This window comes from Falco punctatus (assembly GCF_963210335.1).
Source record: "Falco punctatus genome assembly, chromosome: 3".
Classification (NCBI taxonomy): domain Eukaryota; kingdom Metazoa; phylum Chordata; class Aves; order Falconiformes; family Falconidae; genus Falco; species Falco punctatus.
Genome location: NC_137582.1, coordinates 67,731,758 through 67,744,439, shown reverse-complemented (window position 1 = coordinate 67,744,439; position 12,682 = coordinate 67,731,758). Strand labels below are relative to the sequence as shown.

At 37.3% G+C, this 12,682-nt stretch overlaps 1 protein-coding gene across 1 annotated transcript in view; it reads left to right on the top strand.

Annotated features, from left to right (window-relative positions):
- Window positions 1-271: 271 nt before the first annotated feature.
- Window positions 272-12,682, top strand: part of NETO1 (neuropilin and tolloid like 1) — a 308,983-nt gene continuing 296,572 nt past the window's right edge. The window contains exon 1 of the mRNA XM_080381154.1: window positions 272-2,999. The gene's annotated coding sequence lies outside the window, so the exon portion shown is untranslated. The remainder of the gene's footprint in view (window positions 3,000-12,682) is intronic.

Sequence of the window (12,682 nt, the reverse complement as noted above, 5' to 3'; positions counted from 1 at the left end):
TCTAAGGAAGGAATTCCTTTCTAAAAGGAATAATTATTTCTTAATGGAAAAACATATGGAATGTTAAACACATTTAGCTAATACTACTCATAAGCCATAAACCATGTTTTGCCCCAAATTAACACAACCCTCAAAAAACGTATAGGATAGCAAACAGTTAAAGAAATGTGAAAATGTAAATATGTGAATCAAGGATGATTCAGAGTGACAGGTATCAAAACTGGAAAATTAAAAGGATTTTTTTGTAGAGGGAACCACCATGTGGATGAGGAGTTGGTTATATGGTCACATCCAAAAGGTAGTGGTCAATGGCTCAATGTCCAATGGAGATGAATGATGAGTGGTGTCCCTCAGGGCTATGCATTGGGACCAGCACTGTTTTATATCTTTATCAGTGTCATAGACAGTGGGATTGAGTACACCCTCAGTAAGCTTGCAAAGAACACCATGGTGAGTGGGGCAGTTGACACACCTGAGGGACAGGATGCCACCCAGAGGGACCTGGACAAACTCCAGAAGTAGGCCCATTTGAAGCTCATGAAGTTCAACAAGGCCAAGTGCAAGGTCCTGCACCTGGGTCAGGGCACCCTTGATATCAACACAGGCTGGGGGATGAAGAGATTGAAAGCAGCCCTGACGAGAAGGACTTGGGGGTACTGGTGGATGAGAAAATGGATATGAGCCAACAATGTGTGCTTGCAGCTCAGAAACCCAACTGTATGGTGGGTTGCCTCAAAAGAATCATGGCCAGCAGATTGAGGAAAGTGATTCTCCCTCCACTCTGCTCTAGTAAGACCTCACCTGGAGTACTGCATCCAGCTCTGGAGTCCTCAGCGTGTTGGAGCAGGTCCAGGGGAGGCCCAAAAAATAATCAAAGTGATGGAACACTTCTCCTCTAAGGAAGGGTTGAAAGTTGGGGTTTTTCAGCCTCGAGAAGAGAAGGCTCTGGGGACACCTGATTGTAGTTTTTCAATACTTAAAGGGGGCTTAGAAGAAAGATGGGAACAAGCTTTTTAGTAGGGCCTTTAGTGGTAGGACAAGGCATAATGGTTTTAAACTAAAAGACAGTAGATTTAGCCTAGATATAAGGAAGAAATTTTTACAACGAGGGTGGTAAAACACTGGAACAGGTTGCCCAAAGAGGTGGTAGATGCCCCGAGAGGTGGTAGATGCCCCATCCCTGGAAATGTTCAAGGTCAAGCTGGCCTGTGCTCTGAGCAACCTGATCTAGCAGAAGATGTCCCTGCTTATTATTATTGCGAAGGGCTAGATTAGATGACTATTAAATGTCCCTTCCAACCCAAACTGTTCTATGATTCTATGGCATGAAGAATGAGAGGGGTGGGAGGAACATTCTTGTACTGGTAAATAATAATTCATTCACTCATATCAGTGAAAGTGCTGAAGGACTGATAAAAAAATAAAAAGCCTTCCGGTGAACTGAGGACCTGAAATATAATAAATGGCAAAACTATAGAAAGTCAATGACAATGAAGTGCTATGAGTAATACTCTTCACTGTCTGCCTGAGAGAATCTGATTTGATTTCTGGATTTGTTCTTTTTCCTTATCAAGCCACCAAGTGACTGCAGGATTCTAGCCAACATTCCCTTTCCCTAAAATAAGCCTGTGTCTTTGGATGTTGTCCAGCCTTTGCTGAAAGCATAGTGACAGCTTTATTTTTTAACACAGTTGGTGCCCCTTTAGTATTTAACCCATACATGATAAAATACTGAGTACCTTGAGTGTGAGAAGAGCTACACAGGAACTAAACTATGATTTTTCAGTTACTTATTGGAAAGGATGCTGGAAAAAGAAATTCCATTATCAGTTAAGTTTTTATCTAATTTCTATTCTTACATTGTAAAACAAACAAACAAGAAAAAAAAAAAAAAAGGTGTAAATATCTTGGAGTCTAATCTTCAAATTAGACAACACAGACTGAAATCTTTCATTTGCCACTTGAATTTTTGTCATTACATACCACAGTAGTGATGGGGATAAAACAGATCATCTACTAGGAAATGCCATTTATGTTAATATGAAACAGTAGTTTAAAGTAGTTGCCTCTAGCACTGCATGTAGATTGCATGGAGAACTACTGTTCTCTAATGTAGTGCTAAGGATATGAAGGCTGAACAAGGATAAGAATTTCCTCCATTTCCACAAATTTGCAGATATCGAATCAGATAATTATTTTTTTTTTACTTCAACATGTTCTCCTTGAGAAATAATGGTTTAAAAGAGCAAGATAGTTATACTTACTAGTTAGTTTTAGGAAAAAGCACTTTAAAAAGCCTAGGAGAATGTCTCATCTGATCACCTTTCTATTTGAAGAGCAACAAACCAAAGTCACTTGTACAAATATTTGGCAGTGATACTGGCTAAGATCATTAGAAGCTTTAAAATCCCAATGAATTCTTGGGGCTTGGCAAGCTGCCAATGTGACTTTCCAAACTCACAAGCCTAATACAGGTTATGTAAGACAAGATACAGACAGAAGACTAGATAATTCCAACTGTTTGACACAATTTACTCATACATTATTCAACTATACTGTCTAAGACACAGTTACTATTTGGGATGCGTTTAGTATGCTGCAGGTGCTTTAGTGCTAAACCACAACCTTCAAGTAATGACAGATATGATGCAATCTGGGATGCAGCAGCTGCTAATAAGTATTAATATTGCATAGGAAAAGCAGTTCTTTTTCTTGGCCTTTCAGGCTGGATTTCATTAGAGAAATGCAGCAGAAATATTCAATTAAACAGTTCTTTCAGAAAAATGACCTGGTGCACCTTATTCTTTGAGTGTTTCCAGTGTGCAACTGGACCTGTATAATCTCCTGTCAGTCTTGCCAACTCCTGTTGAGTTTTAGCTTTTGTCTTGCTTTCTTTAAATATTTTTCTTTTGCAGGCTTTTTAACAAACTGGATTAATGTGCCATCACCATCAGCGGTGAGTGAATATCCCAGCCACACCACCAGAACCACAGCAGAAGGTAAGGAGACCACACTGGGAGCTGTTGCAGGGATCTACGTACTTTCAGTCAAATTTGTGTTGTCTTCATAGTGTGTACTTGTCTTTCAGTTTTGTGTATTTTTATAAGCAGTGGGTGAAATGCCTTGTTATATTGAAGATGTAGCAATGATGACTTATAAATCTCCCCTTCTCCCATCAAACCTTCACTATATGACTGTATTGCATTTCCTATAAATGAAGAAGGTCTTTTTCTAAGGGTCTGAGACATGATGACTGACCTTAGGAACCCAGACTCCTAGTCCAGACACAACAGCTACTGTCAGGCACATTAAGCAGTCCTTTGCCAGCCCCTGCTTGTCAACTCGCTTGGGAAAAGTTCTGAAAGTGCAATTCCAGAGTGACAATACTTCAGAAATTTCTGTTATTGGGTCTTGTGAGTCTATGAGAAGCCTGTCATTTCCTCAGAGGTTTTAAACACATTTAACTCACAGCTTAGTGTCTTGGTTAAAGGAAGATTTCAGGTCAGAGACAAAACAAAACTCAGATCCTTCCTTTCTTCCTTTCTCCATTCAAAATGAAAATAGCTTCCATGTGTGGCATTCTGAAAAAAAAATCCTCTGTCAATTAGCATGGCTATTCCTTTTGGAGTCTGAATTTTGTATAATATGTGTATATAACTTGTTTATTTCCTAAATAATATCTTTATCAAAATCACATGAATTATGGAATCATCTATTTTGTTCAGTTTTGCTAGCTTTACTGAGCATGGTGGGGTGGGTGAAGGATGCTAATTTTAGCAGAGATCAGCTGATGTACATTGTTTGTTACTCCTGGATAAATCTGGTCATGTGCCTAAGTCCTTTCAAGTACTAAACATGATAAGTGATGGTAAAAAACTTGTTCCTTGTGATTTTGTGGCTGTAGAACTACTCTTTTGCTGTGTCTTTCTGCTAAATATTTTTTCTGAATCCTTTACTTACCAGTCTTCTCAGTCAAGGAAGAAAATCTAAAAAGTTGAAAAAAGTGTTCATACCTGTATTGTTTAAGTCCCCCCATATTCAACTGATACGGAGCACAACCTTGTCCAAAGCACTGCAATATATCTATATATGCAAGCAGCATTGTGCATATGGGATGGGCAGAACTGAAGTATCTCACTTTTTGTGCTTCTTTTGTAATTGAAGAGTGCCAAATAGAACACAAAATTTTGGACAGCAATTGTTCGTACCCTTTTCTAGCCAATATATTATAAAATTGGAAAATATTATTTTTAATTTTTCAGTTACCAAAAGGCTCAGTTACCTGTAGGAGGGGAAAGTAGCAACTTAGAGTGAATCCTTTAGACAGAAGTGTATCCTAGAGGGCCATAAAAATTGGAGACTTGATGTCTTGCCATTAAAAGGTGTCAAGCCTTTTTCTCTGAAAACTTTGTTTAATACAAAGTTCAAATTCTTGAATTAAAAAATAAAAAAATAAAAATCTGTCCTTCCTTAAACCTTTTAAATGCAGCTGTCTGTCATGAGATTCATTTGCTGCTAAAACTGGAAACACTTTGAGCCTGAACAGATACCCAGGATGTTCTTTCTTTCAAATGGTCTCTGTAGAGTCCTTAACTGTAGATCAATGTTTCTGAATTTTTATACAGGCTTTAAGGGAAGTATTGAAAGGAAATGCTCTGTTTCCTAGAGCTAGTCATGAGCCGTTCCATTTGGAGAGATTTTAAAAAGTAGTTTCCTTACTGGTTTGTCAGTGTCATTACCTGAATGACCTGTTAGGCTTAAGTTGATGTATCTCATTCTTTCCCATCTGTCCACACTGCTGGACAGGGATAATATCCCCAAATGCTTTGTAAATATGAAAAGAACTCCCAGTGCTAGAAAAACTGCTAGAGAGAGCAAGCAGAGCAGATACAGGTCACCAAAAATGAGGGGATTCTCAATAAAAAATTAGGAGTGTTACAGAATAGGAGGGAGTGTTCTTCATATCGTTTAAGACAACATTTGAAGGGCTTTCTTAAATCAAGGTTGAACCTCATTAGGTATAGAAATGCAAGATTTCATTGAAACTGTCATTTTCATTTTGCTTCTGGCCTGATAATTTCAGGCAAGCAACCTGAAAAAAGGGAATTGGGCAAAATACTTATTTTAGATTTCTCAAGGATTCTGAAAGTCTTAATGCTCCCAATTGTTCAACTATGATCTCATCAACCTGGTTACCAAGAGATTGATTTTCTCTTCCAGTTCTAAGAAATAAACCCTCATTCTTGTAATTTTCTTCGATGTACTTGGAATGCTAGCATTCCAAAATGTTATTCTAGTAGCACATTACATCTTTCCTTACTGGTTCATACAATCAATTTCTGTAAAAATTTACATAGGAAATCCATAGGATGTATACAGCCAGTTTCTGAAATCACACATCAGGTTTCAGTTAGCAACATAAATCACTGAGGAAGTTACACAGAATTAAAAACAAAAGCCTGTGTAAATGCAAATTTAAAACAGGATTCTTGAGTACACACCAGTTAAATCAGAGATTCATGCCCACTGACAGCACTGTGTAAATCTTTACCACTGTACTCCCTGATAATTAGTATTAAATTGTAGAAATTAATCTGAATTAAATCATTGTTACAACATCCTGTCTACAGTTTAAAGTACCTGGGGTTTTGTGTGGGTTTGGTTTTTTTGTTTGTTTGTTTGTGGGTTTTTGTGGATTTTGTTTTGGATTGCTTTTTTCTGTGGGTTTTTTTTTTGTAGGTTTGGGTTGGTTTTTTTGAGGGGTTTTGTTAGTGCCTCTTTTTTTTTTTTTTTTTTTTTTTTTTTTTTTTGTAATATAGGCAACTTTATATTTAGGGTGTACTGAATTAGAAGCTGATACCCAGACCTTTCTGAACTTCAGTCTTTTGCATACTTACAGCTCTGGGTGTGAATGTAACGGCTTGGGCTGATTTCTATGGCATTGAAATTTGTGAACTAGTAGAATGATTTAATTTCTTTTTATCTTGCATTTTCTTCATCTTTCCTCTCTTTTTCATCCACCTCTCCCAGCAGAAATAGAAAGAAGAAAATGTAGAAAAATATGACAATAACACTTTTGAGTACCTGTTTTTGATGGGGTTTTGCACAGTTTAAACTTCTAGAGGAGGCGTGATCAGTATACAAAACAGAAATCTGTGTGAAATGGGAACTACAGTGAAATATCACATTACAAATAGGAAGAAATATGGTGAAGTTACTCAAAATTTTATGAGCATGTAGTCTGCTTCATGATGTGATACTTGCTACCAATCTCCAGTGAGCTCCACAGGAGAAAAAATATTTTATGTCCTCTCAAGTCTCAGTATTAACAGACCAATACCCCAATAAAGGAACAACATTCAGTGCTTGTTGTTAAGGGAGCAAGAAAAAATCTGATAAGTCCTGCTGTATTGTCACAACTGAAATCTTCATAAATAATTGAATTTGATCATTAAGAGAAATTAGCTTTGAGATAAGATCAGAGAAGTACAATGTATCTAACTTGTGCTTTAAATGCAAGCACAAATTAGTCAGTTGATATTTGTTCATACAAGAAGCTTGGTGCTGACAGTTTTGTTCTGTATGACAAATACAACTGCAGATAAATGACCTCGTTTTACAGCAAAATTAACTGCAATTAAAGAACAACAAAATGTAGAAGTGTGGATCACAGCTCTCTGTTGAGTTATATTGAATAATCTGAATATATCATTACCACTGTTTCATTTTCACTAATACAGTAAGATTTTGGGAAGTGCACGCATACACACAAGAAGGTGGTTTATCTACTTGTCAAATTATTTAACCCACTAGTTATCAAGGGACCTGATCAAATATAATTAAGAAAGAAATCTCATTAGTTACAACAGACAAACAGATACACACATAAGGATGACTAAGAGGGAAATAGTTTTGACCAAGATCTCAGGGAGTTGTTAAAAAGAAAGAGTAAAATTATTTATTTTTTTTTTTCTTTTCTTATTTTTGTTCCACAAAGAAGGACATGGAGATTCACTGTGGTGTTCCCAGGCTCAAATTTCCCTTCTACCTGAGCCACACACAGAACTTCAAATCTGTTCTCCCGAATTCCAACAAATGCTCTCTCTAACTTCTACATCTTGGGCTGTTCTGCTTGAATATCTCTAAATAATTAGTCTGAACAAATGGGCATGAGTTATGTTTTCCAGTCAATTCTTTCCAGTTTACTGAATCAGCTATACACCATTTCTGAGTCTTGTCTTGTCAGCTTCCCTTAATTCTGCCCTGGAAGTATATGAAAGAACAGTTTATTCTCCTGTTAGTAACTTTTGCTAAGTGATCTCACAGGATGCTTAATATGAACAACAGTCATATTTTTTCAGCCTTGATTTACTCTCTAGGTAGATCAGTGAAACACATTGCTGAACATATTTTCACAGAAGAACATCTTCTAATTGTAATCAGTCTGGATAAGCTTTGAACCAGGTTCTTGAAAAAGGTGAGAAACAGTTGTTCATGACCCGTTGACTGTCTTCACAAAGGGTATCCAAAGATGTCGCGAAGTTACTGTGGATTAGCCTTTCAAGTGGACTAATTAAATTACGTTAAACCTCTATGTGGTGATGCTTAATCAGAATTACAGGATTTCAGTTCGGTTCAATTTAGTTTAATGTATTCTGAAGTGAATTACATGAAATCAATTATTCCATTTAAATTTTGAATGAACATGTTTATATGAGTAGTAGATGAGGTTAAGTAATCTATTTCAGACTCTCATCTTTAGTTAAGTAAGTTTTTGACAATGCCCAGGTAGCCTCAGTCAATTTCAGAATTTATGTAGGCAAAAGAAAATTTAGCTCCTTTCTTTTACCTTTCTTTATTTTAGAATATTTTAGAATAACTACAGAGAATGTAGAACTACTTTTTTTCTGAAATTACTTTCTCCCTCTGACTGCTTCATTAAATCAGATCAAGGAGTTACTGAACATATTTCACAAATTAAGAATTACAGTTGATATGGAGAAATAGTGTGAAATGGGGACGCTTAACACTGACTGTGATTGTATATGTCTACTCAGGAATGTGGGTATGGTGACTAGTCATGGGTGCGGTGTCTGGTCACATAGGCACACAGCTCTGAGGAGACAACTACAGTTTTTGAGGAGACGCCTGCCCCTCTTCCTCTAACAAAGGGGAGACGGGGAGACGCCTGCCCTTCTTTCTCTAACAAAGGGGCTATTTAAAAGAGAATGAGAAAAGATGAGAGACATTCAAATTCTTCTAGAAGGAGGGAGTGCTAAGTCTCCTTGCTGGAGAAGATTGGATGGTCACAAGGACATGAATCACCTTTCCTTGCTGAAGAAGATCGGATGGTCACAAGAACATGAATCACCTACAAACCTGCAAGACCACCACATTCCAGGAAAGGACTGATAAGCTAATTAACATACGAAGCGGGGTTTAGGTAACGAATATGTATAGGCGTTAATTGAATATTCATTTGTTTCATTGTATAAATGTAGGATGGTTCGTCACTTCAGGTATGCACGCTTGTGGAGGAGCGATCCCCCGTGCATCTGCGCGCAATAAACATACCTACTTTATAACTTTCGAGTTATAGAGTCTAATTCCGCACGTCACAGTAATGATGTCTTAGGTGCTTGATTCTAAAATAACTAAAGAAATATACTTCTTACTTAGGTAAGTAACATTCACCAAAGTTGATACTCAAGGAAAAAAAAGCCACCACCTTATTATTTTCTTTTTTTCCTTGCAGAAAAACTAGGTGTAGAATATTCTCTCAGGAATTTTCTCTTAGCCAAAACCAGTTTTGATTCAGGGAAATGAAATCAGTTTAATTTATTTCTAATTAGCCAACTTTTCATTACTGATTCCTGTGTTGAAAAATAAAAACAAACAAATAAACACTTAGGGTAAACAGCTTCCATCTGGACACATCTCCTCCCTGCTTCCTGGTCTCCAGTGCCCTCACTGCAGGTTACACTTGGTCCCTTTGTGGAGGCGACAGGTGGCATAGGAGATGGGTGTCAGTACATTGTGGTTCCTACTCAGCTGCTACAGCATGAGTTCTCCATCAGCTGCAGTGCATTTGTGTTCATGCGTCTTCCTGGGTCTCCTCTTTGTCCCCACTTTGTCTTTTGCTCCTGCCCTGCTCAGGGTGGTTCGCTTTGCTTTGATGTTTTTCCTGCTTTACCGATCCTCCTGCTTTACCGATCCTCCTGCTCTGGCATTTTCTTGCTTCTCATTTGGCCCTGCCCTGACATTGTCTCTTGCATCTCCTCCATTCTCCAACATCCCTCCTTCAGCATTGTTACCTTGATGTTTACCAATGTTACTTACATCTCTTCACGGAGACACCATCAACTCATCACATTGCTTCAGTTTTGGCACACTGTGTGTCTTATGCTCTTTGCTGTGGAGATGCCTGGAAGCAGATGTGTCTGGCTCAGGGCATCAACTGGCCCCTTCCTACACAAGGTCCCCCTGTCCCTCTTCACTACTAAAACCCTGACAGTTATGTCCAGTGCAGTGATGGGCTCCTAAATTTCTTGTTTGGTTAGACTCAGACAATAAACTTGTCAAGATTGTTCCAGTGAAAGAACTTTAGAGAGCCAAAAGGTGTGCACTGTAAATAACAGATTTCCTGTTATTATTCTGCACCCTTTTATGCCTGAGGCTGTTCTGCTTCTGTCAGTGACCAGTTTAATAACCCATTGACCATTTTTTATAGCCTTCATCAAGACAAAATTTTCTTGGCTACTAACATGCTGGTGTTTCCAAAGTGACACAGGAATGTCCCCTTACAAACAAATAATAAAGGACTCACCATGTCTGAGACGTTTGCTTGCAAAAACGTTATCTGCTGGGAAAACCCAGTCTATTAAGATGTCAATACAGAAATCAATTCAGATTTTTTTGACTTTTTTGATTTTCACTTAGACCTTGGCAGTCCCTCCCTAAACAAAACCAACAAACAGTTCCTGAGAGGATGGTCATTGCCCACATCAGGCTTTCATTGCGAGTGGATAGTTAGCTGATGAACTAAATCAAGAAGAGAAATTAGCTCTTGCATCTCATCCTTAAGTTAAATCACCTGAAATTATCATTTTCCTATTAAAAGGTGGAGGAATATAAAATTAAATTTTGACCCACCAGTCACAGAATACCTGAGTGAAATACCAATGCAATATGCCTCAATCTTTGCAAGTAACTATCTGGCAAATCTTCTAAAATATGACAGGTCAGTAACTTACTGTGGCTATTGATTGGTAAAAACCGTGCAGGACATCCTAGGTCACTCATTTTTTTCTAGTGACACAATTCCAGCATTTCCAAATATCCTTTCTACACTTATTTAATCTATATATAAACACTTTTTTGATGTTTACTATAGTAGTTCACATAGCTGTGTAATCATGAACATTTTATTTCAAATTAAGGAATATGTATGCTTAATTTAAGCATGTTTTTTACTTCAATGCACGCAAGTGCATCCAATATAGTAAGAGCTAGACTAACCGCACTAGGTATTCAGGTTTTTCACAGCTTTCAAAGACCTTTACAAAACCAGTTTTTAAAAGTTGTCCTGCCCTTCTCAGTGAGTGATTCTACCAGTTTGTAGGGCAGCAGCCAAAGACGGTTTTGTAATGAAAGCTTCCAATGTGTGAAGGAAACTAAGTATCATTATGCAGATCATCATTTAGCAGACACTCATATCTGAACAGATGGTGAAATCAATTAAAATGGATATGTAAACATATTTTCAAAGATCACAGCACCCAAAAGGAGAGTGCTAGAATTTATCTTAAACAGTTTTTGATGTCTTAAAATAAGACAGAGATAAGACTACTGAGACAAAAAAATTTCACTGATAATTGCCATTTTAGATGTTTAAATCCGAAGTTTAGATCCTTAAAATCTCTTCATAGCTGCAGAGATTCCAGAATTTACAAAATGCCAAATGATAATGCCAAAAGGACCCTTATAAGCTACAATTTCTTACATGGGGCATACTTCTACCTAACTAAATTTGACCACTCTTTCATGCTTAGTTTACACTGAGGGTCCAGTGACATTCACAGCTTGCTTCAAAGCTGTGACCAGCACTACCTCTGTCTCTCTAGACAAAATTTGAGACAATGCATGTTTTTCTTACAAACTATAATCCACCTACAATCCACCTGGAGAGCTCACCTGGAACATATGAGACCCAAGACTTAACTTGTCCTTTCCTGCACTTCCCTTCTTTTCCCTACCTTTCCTCCTTGTCACCATCTTCTATGATCTTGTTTGCTAAATTCTGATCTTAAAATAATTCACAGGCCATTTATGACAGACTGAAATAATAAAACTGTATTTTTCTTATGATGATAGACTTTAATTGTTGCACTCTATTTTGGAGGAAAGCAAGACCTTGGCCTTGTTAAGAACACTCATGGTAGTTGCATGCAACTACCATAGAATCATCTTATCATAGTATATACTAAAAATCATGTTTATTATTGCCAAGTACAGCCAGGCTGGAGTTTGATTTAAGGCAGCAGGTTTAAACATTGAATTACCTCTCTAATAGCAGATGACACAAACCTAAGTCCTGTTTCAGGCTTGTACTTACCCTACTTCACTAAATGTGAAGCCACATCTATTATATCACATTAAGGGCTCTGAAGGTTCAAAGTGATGATCACAGAGGTGAAAAGTTTATAGCTTTGATGAAATCTACTATACATGGAATGAGAGGTTTCATTTAGGCTATTAATTCTTATGAATGAATGAATGAAAAAGAAAATATATTTATTAAAAAAACCCTCTTCTTATTTGAATCTGAATGGCCATTAACTATTTCAAGGAATGGGATAGTTGCTCATATTTAACTAATGCTTTACATAAAGAAAAAAACATAAAACAGTATTTTCACTTAGATCTCTTGTTATTCTTGAAGAGTAAAGCAATGACATTTGTTGAAGATAGCTGTCTTGTCACTCGCTCTTGCTGGATTACAACACTTTTTTTTACTAGTATACCAGGATTTTTGAATTAGAAGTGATGTCATTTATGGTGTGAAAACAAGTTCTTACATTCTTTAAAGCCTCAAGGCCACAATATATTTTCCTGAACAAATGAAGACTCCATTCCCTTTCCATTGCTTCACTTCCTAATCCCCAGGTCCTGCCAGAGTGCCTCTGAGAAGTAAGCAAGGACCAGCTTTTATATGTATTCAAACAAAGGCACATTAAAATCATGCACAATGCTTATGTGTCGGTACAGACAACTTAGTGACCATGAAAGTCTTTTGGAGCATAACCAACTAAAACTTCGTTTCATCTGTACAATTTCATTGTCATCTGAAACATGTCTAGTTAACAGGAATAAAGGGTATCCTTAAACCCATCTTGTCGTATTCTTTTCAACTCTCACTGAGCCAAGAGTCCCCATGTCAACTCAGAGCACCTTTTTTCTATTCCATCTGCTTTTTTTCCTTACTACCCTATAGTTGCGAGAACAGCAATTCAGAAGTGAGCCATACAGTTTATGTATGGAAAGACAAGGTAGACAAATAAAACCACTTTAAGTAATTTTTCCTCTTGGCAGTGGTCTGTGTCTGCCTGTGTCTAAAAGCAGTTACCCTGTGCAAAAGGAAATCAGACTTTCTGATGTCCGTGATGAACTCTGCATTTATGAA